General features: G+C 37.3%; 1 long non-coding RNA gene across 2 annotated transcripts; it reads right to left on the reverse strand.

The window, feature by feature from the left end:
* Positions 1-4,936: 4,936 nt before the first annotated feature.
* Positions 4,937-7,657, reverse strand: LOC108591234 (uncharacterized). 2 transcript variants are annotated; one of them, XR_001911091.4, is made up of 3 exons: positions 6,752-7,657; positions 5,524-5,746; positions 4,937-5,048 (listed from the first exon to the last, which is right to left on the reverse strand). It is a non-coding gene; the product is annotated as an uncharacterized LOC108591234 (long non-coding RNA). The 2 variants fall into 2 exon arrangements; XR_008480402.2 differs by lacking the exon at positions 6,752-7,657 and adding an exon at positions 6,426-6,732.
* Positions 7,658-9,364: the final 1,707 nt, after the last annotated feature.

The following is a 9,364-nucleotide window of genomic DNA, read 5'->3' on the forward strand; positions in this document are numbered from 1 at the left end:
CCACTTCTATTCAACACAGTACTGGAAGTCCTAGCTAGAGCAATCAGACGAGGGGAAAAAATACAGGGCATCCAAATCAAAAAGGATAAAGTCAAACTACTGCTGCTAGCCAATATGATCATATACCTAGAAAACACTAAAGACTCATCCAAAAAGCTTCTAGATCGGATAAATTAATTCAGAAAAGTTTCAGCATACAAAATCAGTATATATAAATTACTAGCACTGTTATACACCAACAATGACCAAGCTGAGAATTAAATTAAGAATTCAATCCCTTTTACAATGCTACAAATAAAATAAAATATAATACTTAGGAATATACTTAACCAAGGAGGTAAACGATCTCTACAAGTAAAATAACAAAACACTAGTGAAAGAAACATAGAGTCCACATTTCTTACCGGCTTCCAAGGAATGCTGTAGCTATTTTCAACTGACCATACTTTCAGTAGCAAGTATATAAATATGGCCTCATGATGAAAATGTGATCACGTTTCTTTCAAAGGTTATTTAAAGGGCAACACTGATACAGAGCCATTCAACACACAGTCATTTATAATAGTGAAAACTTGGAAACATTCTAAATGCCTAACAACAGAGCTAATTTAAAGGGATAATATTCAATCTAATTATATTTTCAGTTTTTCATTTCATGTAAAGTAACTAAAATATACAATAAAAAAGTAAGTTATGAAATTATATACAAACTATACAGGAATATCCCAATTACATGAAGATGGATAAAAACAGACTAAATGCAATGCAGTATGTTTACTGTGATTAAGACAAATTTTGCGATTTTAAGGAAATTTAATTTTATAGTTTTTTTACACTTCTATTTTATATAACTAATATTTTACCTTTATAATAAGATAAAATTTATTAAGCAAAATAATGTGTCGTATCTGATCATGTATGCCGTTCTAATATTTGTGTCAGGGAACATCTACAAGATTTAATCCCCGTTAGTTTAACCTTGACATCCCTTAGTTTATCTAAAAAAAATTTAATAAAGATTTATATATGTCATGGTGAATAAGTTTTTTGATTTGCTGTTGCATTCGGCTTGCCAATATTTTATTGAAGATTTTTGCATCTATGTTCATCATGGATATTGGCCTGAAGTTTTCTTTTCTTGTTGGATCTCTGCCGGATTTTGGTATCAGAATGATGTTGGTCTCGTAAAATGATTTGGGAAGTATTCCCTCCTTTTGGATTGTTTGAAATAGTTTCAGAAGGAATGGTACCAGCTCCTCTTTGTGCTTGGAGAAACATTCCATGTTCATGGTTAGGAAGAATTAATATCGTGAAAATGGCTATACTGCCCAAAGTAATTTACAGAATCAATGCTATCCCCATCAAGCTACCATTGACTTTCTTCACAGAACTGGAAAAAACCACCATGAACTTCTATGGAACCAAAAGAGAGCCCGCATAGCCAAGTCAATTCTAAGCAAAAAGAACACAGCGGGGGGCATCACACTACCGGATTTCAAACTATACTACAAGGCTACAGTAATCAAAACAGCATGGTACTGGTACCAAAACAGAGATATAGACCAATGGAACAAAACAGAGGCACCGGAGGCAACACAACATATCTACAACTATACAATCTTTGATAAACCTGACAAAAACAAGCAAGGGGGAAAGGATTCCCTGTTTAACAAATGGTGTTGGGAAAACTGGCTAGCCATGTGCAGAAAGCAGAAACTGGACCCCTTCCTGACACCTTACACTAAAATTAACTCCAGATGGATTAAAGACTTAAACATAAGACCTGGCACCATAAAAACCCTAGAAGGAAATCTAGGCAAAACAATCCAGGACATAGGAGTAGGCAAGGACTTCATGAACAAAACACCAAAAGCATTGGCAACAAAAGCCAAAATAGACAAATGGGACCTAATGAAACTCCTCAGCTTCTGCACAGCAAAAGAAACAGTCACTAGAGTGGATCGGCAACCAACAGAATGGGAAAAAATTTTTGCAGTTTACCCATCTGACAAAGGGCTGATATCCAGAATTTACAAAGAACTCAAGCAGATTTACAGGAAAAAAACAAACAAGCCCATTCAAAAGTGGGCAAAGGATATGAACAGACACTTTATGAAAGAAGACATATATGAGGTCAACAATCATATGAAAAAATGCTCATCGTCACTGGTCATCAGAGAGATGCAAATCAAAACCACATTGAGATACCATCTCACGCCAGTTAGAATGGCGATCATTAAAAAATCTGGAGACAACAGATGCTGGAGAGGATGTGGAGAAAAAGGAACATTTTTACACTGTTGGTGGGAGTGTAAATTAGTTCAACCATTGTGGAAGACAGTGTGGCGATTCCTCAAGGCCTTAGAAATAGAAATTCCATTTGACCCAGCAATCCCATTACTGGGTATATATCCAAAAGACTATAAATCGTTCTACTATAAGGACACATGTACACGAATGTTCATTGCAGCACTGTTTACAATAGCAAAGACCTGGAATCAACCAAAATGCCCATTGATAATAGACTGGATTGGAAAAATGTGGCACATATACACCATGGAATATTATGCAGCAATCAGAAATGATGAGTTCCTGTCGTTTGTAGGGACATGGATGAATCTGGAGAACGTCATCCTCAGCAAACTGACACAAGAACAGAAAATGAAACATCGCATATTCTCACTCATAGGCGGGTGATGAAAAATGAGAACACATGGACACAGAAAGGGGAGTACTAAACACTGGGGTCTATTGGGGGGAAAAGGGGAGGGCCAGTGGGAGGGGGAGGTGGGGAGGGATAGCCTGGGGAGAAATGCCAAATGTGGGTGAAGGGGAGAAGGAAAGAAAAGCACACTGCCATGTGTGTTCCTACACAACTGTCTTGCATGCTCTGCTCATGTACCCCAAAACCTAAAATCCAATAAAAAATTTAAAAAAAAAAAGATTTATATGTGTATTTCCCACAACATCTTATAATTACTTTCATGTCCTCATTTCTTCTTGTGCATATGCCGAGTGGTACCTTCATTATTGTCCAAAAAGCAACATAGCTGTATATATATAAGCAACATAGCTGTATGTATATATATATATATATATATATATATAACATATCACACACATATATATAAAATCATGCATAATGATGATAAAGCTGTATTTATTTTATCCTAAAGATGCAGATTGATTTAGTATTTTTAAAAACATAATAAAATGATGTGATTCTCCATGAGACAGGATTTGACAAGGTGAGTTCCCTAATACCATGACAAGTTATTTGTAATTTTTAAGTAAAAGTCTTCATTCCACCCCTCCATTAATATGTGTCAAAATCTCCTTAAAATCCTTGTCCTTATCCACTAAAGATTTATTAAATGAAATAGAGCACATGTTCTCTAAGAAACTAAATTTATAGAGAATAAACTGACAACATCCACTTTGAGTCTTAAATCTATGTGAATGTTGTACACAAAAATATGTGAAAGAATGAAGAGTCAGCTACTCATTAGAAATGGACCTTTCTAAAGACATTTGGAGTGGGATAAAGAATTTATCCTCTCAAGAGGGGTCTACCAGATGTGATCAAAATTTATCCGAGGCAAAGGACAACTTTAAGATAAAACTTTCTTGAGCAGAAAACACTCAGGGATCTCCCTGTTGGGATACTTAAAACTTCAACCAAACTTGTTTTTTGCATGTATTTGCCTGGAGAACTCCTTAGCTCAATCATACTCAACCCTTTGACATCACCAAATAATTTTAGTCTGATGCTTTCACTCTGATGCCTACAAGTACCCCAACCAATGCTGTGACAAACTAACACTCAATCCTGACTTCATATAAAACTTACCTGCTGAACTTTTAAAAAATATTTGATGTCCAGCCCTATTTACAAAAACTGAATCAGTCTCTGAACATGCAGTAAGGATATTGTCATGGTTTATAAAATCTCTCCAGAGAATTCAAATGTGTAGCAGGCATTGAATTTCACTGTAATAAACCACCAATTTCGTTCACCATTGCCTTGAATAAATTACAGCACCTTAAGGTACTGACATTTTAATAATCAGCAAAAATTTAAGCCAAGTTAATGGGATTTGGGGTACCAGTTAAGGCCCAAAGAGAAGCAAGGTGAATAGAAGGAAGGGAAAAACATAAGTTTTAAAAAAGTAGCAAATCCAGCCTCCAAACATAGGCAAAATACATGGTCCTCTTCTTATGTATTTAAAATGGTAATTCTCTCTTATTTTAGAGTTCTGGAATTGTAAAATCCATTTGATCCAACCTCAATAAGTATATGACTTTTTATATGATCTAAAATTTTCAGATAGACTGGAACTATGCTATGCTGACCAGAAAGTCTAAGACTAGACATAGAGGGGTATATATTTATAACATACATAGTCCCAAATTTTCAATAAAAAGTATCAGGTTGCCAGCATAAGCATTTTAATCCTGTCATATATTTTCCCCTGTTCTCTCCGTCAAATCTAACCCAGAAGTTCTGCAACCTTTAACTTTCCACGCACAAGCAACCATCTTTTTAGCTTGCCCTCCAGTGGACACTATTTCTTTCCCAAAGCTATACATTTTTTTTCCTTTATTCAACTTCATTTTGCTAGATAAGAATTTATCAATAAAATTCAAAATTCACACAAGGACACAGAGAGGGGAGCATCCCACACTGGGGTCTGTTGTGGGGGTGGCCAAGGGAGGGACAGCAGGGTGTGTGAGGAGGTTGGAGAGGGACAACATGGGGAGAAATGCCAGAAGTAGGTGACTGGGGGATGGAGGCAGCAAACCACATTGCCATGTGTGTACCTATGCAACAATCCTGCATGATCTACACATGTACTCCAGAACCTAAAATACATTAAAAAAAAGATTCCCACTTATATTTTATTTTCAGATAAAGAACAAATAATTTGGGACACACTTTCATTTAAACATTTATTGTTTATCTGATATTCACATTTAACATAGGCATCTTGTTTTGTTTTTGTTTTGTGTTGTCCTGCTGAATGTGGTAATCATATACCAAACATATTCTGAAATGAAGCAAAACATTTGAAAAAATTGTTTGGCATTGGAACTATGGCAATAGTATCAGATCTCAAATTAAATTTACAAACAATCCAAGAAAAGAAGACTTCCAATTTTTAAACTTTCAATTAAAGACTTGAGGGGAAAATGGATAATCAAGAAATCTTAATGAAGATCTGTCTTAGCATTTGAAGATCAATTAAAGAAAAAATTGATTTTGCAAACGTTATCAATATGACTTTTTAATTAAATGTTCTTGTAAATTACTTTTTCATTCAGTAAAAATTTTGTGGATTAAATGCAAAAGCTACAGGTTAATCAATGAAATTTACTTTTAAAGTTAAACTAGAGGGAAAATAAGACTATAAAAATAACATTTTATTTTACATCAGCTTTTTGTCTACATGGACACAGAACTAAAAGTTTTATCTGTAATAATTTTGTGCCCACAGGTTTTAATTATTTTATTAAATAACTTACCTAATAGTATTTTAGGCATTTAGCGTTTTTTAGTTTTACTCTTTTTTTTCTATAACTTCAGGTCTGTCCTTTGGTGAGAGACAGGAATTCCCAATAAGATGGTTAAGTTACATGATGGTGTGAAGTTGTCATTCACTTCCTCCATCTCCAGCCTCCATAGTATTGCAAACTTCCTGCCCACTCAGGAAGTACTATAGTGGGTTACATAGAAGGTGTGGTACTTCTACAAATGGTAAAGAGAAATTTCAACATTTCTTTATAATTAGATAACAAGGAAGAGACATCATGCTAAGATTCGTCAGCCTTGGGCACACAGTCAGCTATGCAAAGACACCCTTGTCATCAAAAACAAAATCCCCAGAAGACAAGCATGTATAACAAGACATTTGTACAAAAATATTTATAGTAATGTTATAATTGGAGAATAAACAGACAAAACAAGATAATAGTCATTATCAGTAGAAAATTTAAATAATTGTCATATAGTCATACTAAAATACTATAAATAATTGAAATGTACTACTGTGGTGAATAGTGATAAGGGAGGAAGCTATGCATGTGTGGTGGAAAGGAGTATACGAAAAATATCTTTACCTTCCTCAATTTTGCCATAAGTCTAAAACTGCTCTAAAACATAAAGAATATTAAAATAAAATATAGTAATAATTAAATTTTATATACATTATAACATGGGCATAATGTTGACTAAAGATAAGCAAGACACATAGCATAATTCCACTTACCTAAATCTCAAAAGTATGCAAAAATCAAGTAACATATTCTTTAACTATACAAATAAGTTACTAAAACTACATGGAGACAAGTAATGAAAATACAAAATCCAGATAGCAACTACGTCTTAGGAGAGAAAAAAACAGGATGAAATGTAAAAGGAAACACACCGAGGGAGCCACCAAGATGGCCAAATAGGAGCAGCTCCAGAGCACCGTTCACAGGGAAAGCAACGTGGAGGGCAAGCGATCTCTGCATTTGCAACAGAAGTATCTGACATCTTAAGGAGACTGGTTGAACAGTGGGTGTAGCCCAAAGAGAGTGAGCAGAGGCAGGGTGGGGCACTGCTTCACCAAGAAAGTGCAGTGGACCAAAGTACCCCTCCCCACTACCCAAGGGAGACCATAAGGGGCATTTCCAACCACTTTGGCACTCAGATACCGTGCTTCTCCCTTTTCCTGTAGTTTTTGCAACCCACAGACCAGGAGATTCCTACCAGTTTACAAGCGCCGTGAGTTTCCAGCAAAGCTGTTTCAGCCAGCGCCAGGTTTCCAGCACAAAAACCGGCACAAATCTGGGTAGCAGTTTTAACTGGCACTCGAAATGCCTGCGAGACAGAGACACCCAATCCCCTGAGAGAGAAGGGGCTGAAGGCAGGGAGCCAGGTGAACTGGTTCAACGGGTCCAACCCCACAAAGACCAGCAATCTGAAACACACTAGCTTGAGAGGTTTACAGCCAGTGCAGCAGTTTGTGCTTCTCCTGGGACAGTTGAGCCCCATCGGGTGAAGAACACCCATCATTAACAAGGCAGTCTGCCATTACTGAGGCAGTACGCTACTACAGAGGTAGTCCACCATTACAGAGGCAGTCCAAATCTTACCCTTGTAAACAAAACCGCAAAGAAGTTTACACAGCAGCTGAGCAGAGCCTATGGCAACTCAGCATTGCCTCTACAGGCAGACTGTAACTAGACTCCATCCTTTTTTCAGAGCATCTCTGAAAAAAAGCAACAATACATCAGGGACTTACAAACCTTCCTAGGACAAAGCACCTGGGATAAAGGGGGGTTGTGAGTTCCACTGCAGAAGACCTAAAAGTTGCTGGCCTGCATCTATGATTGAAACAACGGAGCTCCCAGCACAGCACTTGAGCTCTGATAAAGGACACACTGGCTCCTCAAGCAACTCTCTGACCCTCCCCAAATCCAAAGAGTCACCTCATAAAGGAGAGCTCTGGCTGACATCTGGCAGGTACCCGTCTGGAATGAAGATACGAGAAGAAGGAACAGAGAGCAACCTATACTGTTTTGCAGCCCTTGTGGGTGATTCCTAGGCAAGCAGGGTCCAGAGTGAACCTCCAGCAGTCCTGCAGCAGATAAGACTAACTATTAGAAGGAAAACTAAAAAACAGAAAGAAAGAGTTTCATGATCAACACAAAGAACACCCACTCAGAGACTCCTTCCAAAAGTCACCAACTTCAAAAACCAAAGGTAGATAAATCCACAAGATGGGAAGAAACCAGTGCAAAAAGGATGAAATCACCAAAAACCAGAAACCCTCTCCTCCTCCAAGGGATCACAACTCTTCACCAGCAAGGAAACACAACTGGAGGGAGAATGGGTTTGACTAATTGACAGAAGCAGGCTTCAGAAGGTGGGTAATAACAAACTTCTCTGAGCTAAAGAAACAAGTTCTAACCCAATGCAAAGAAACTAAGAACCTTGAAAAAAAGGTTAGACAAAATGTTAACTAGAATAACCAGCTTAGAGAAGAACATAAACAACTTGATGGAGCTGAAAAACACAGCACGAGAACTTAGTGAAGTATGCACAAGTTTCAACAGCCAAATTGATCAGACAGAAGAAAAGATATCAGAGATTAAAGACCAACTCAATGAAATAAAACAAGAATGCAAGAATGGAGAAAAAAGAGTGAAAAAAAATAAACAAAGCCTCCAGGAAATATGGGATGATGTAAAAAGGCCTAATCTATGTTTGATCAGTGTACTTGAATGTGATGGAGAGAATGAATCCAGGCTGGCAAATACTCTTCAGGATGTTACCCAGGAGAACTTCCCCAACCTAGCAAGACAGGCCAACATTCAAATCCAGGAAATACAGAGAACACCACAAAGACATTCCTCAAGAAGAGCAACCCCAAGGCACGTAATCGTCAGACTCACCAGGGTTGAAATGACGGAAAAAATACTAAGGGCAGCCAGAGAGAAAGGTCAGATTACTCACAAAGGGAAGCTCATCAGACTCACAGCAGATCTCTCAGCAGAAACCCTACAAGCCAGAAGAGACTGGGGGCCAATATTCAACATCATTAAATAAAAGAACTTTCAACCCAGAATTTCATATCCAGACAAACTAAGCTTCATAAGTGAAGGAGAAATAAAATCCTTTATGGACAAGCAATTGCTGAGAGATTTTGTCACCTCCAGGCCTGCCTTACAAGAGCTCCCAAAGAAAGCACTAAACATGGAAAGGATCAACTAGCATCAGCCACTGCAAAAATGTACCAAATGGTAAAGAGCATTGACACAATGAAGAATCTGTGTCAACTAATGGGGAAAACTACCAGCTAGTATCAACATGTCAGGATCAAATTCACAAATAACAATATTAACCTTAAATATAAATGACCTGAACACCCCAATTAAAAGACACAGACTGGCAAACCAGATAAAAAGTCAAGACCCATTGGTGTGCTGTATTCAGGAGACCCACCTCATGAGCAGAGACTCACACAGACTCTGCTTATGATGGAATAATAAGTAAAGGGTTGAAAGAAGATTTACCAAGCAAATGGAGAGAGAGAGAGAAAAAAGCAGGGGTTGCAATCCCAATCTCTGATAAAACAGATTTTAAATGAAGGAAGATCAAGAGACAAAGAAGGACATTACATAATGGTAAAAGGAGACCTAACAATGCAACAAGAAGACCTAATCATCCTAAATATATATGCAACAAATACAGGAGCACCCAGATACATAAAGCAAGTTCTTAATGACCAATAAAGAGACTTAGACTCCCACACAATAACAGTGGGAGAATTTAACATTCCATGGTTAATATTAGACAGATCAATGAGACAGAAAATCA

The sequence above is a fragment of the Callithrix jacchus genome, chromosome 4 (genome assembly GCF_049354715.1).
Source record: "Callithrix jacchus isolate 240 chromosome 4, calJac240_pri, whole genome shotgun sequence".
Taxonomy (NCBI): Eukaryota; Metazoa; Chordata; class Mammalia; order Primates; family Cebidae; genus Callithrix; species Callithrix jacchus.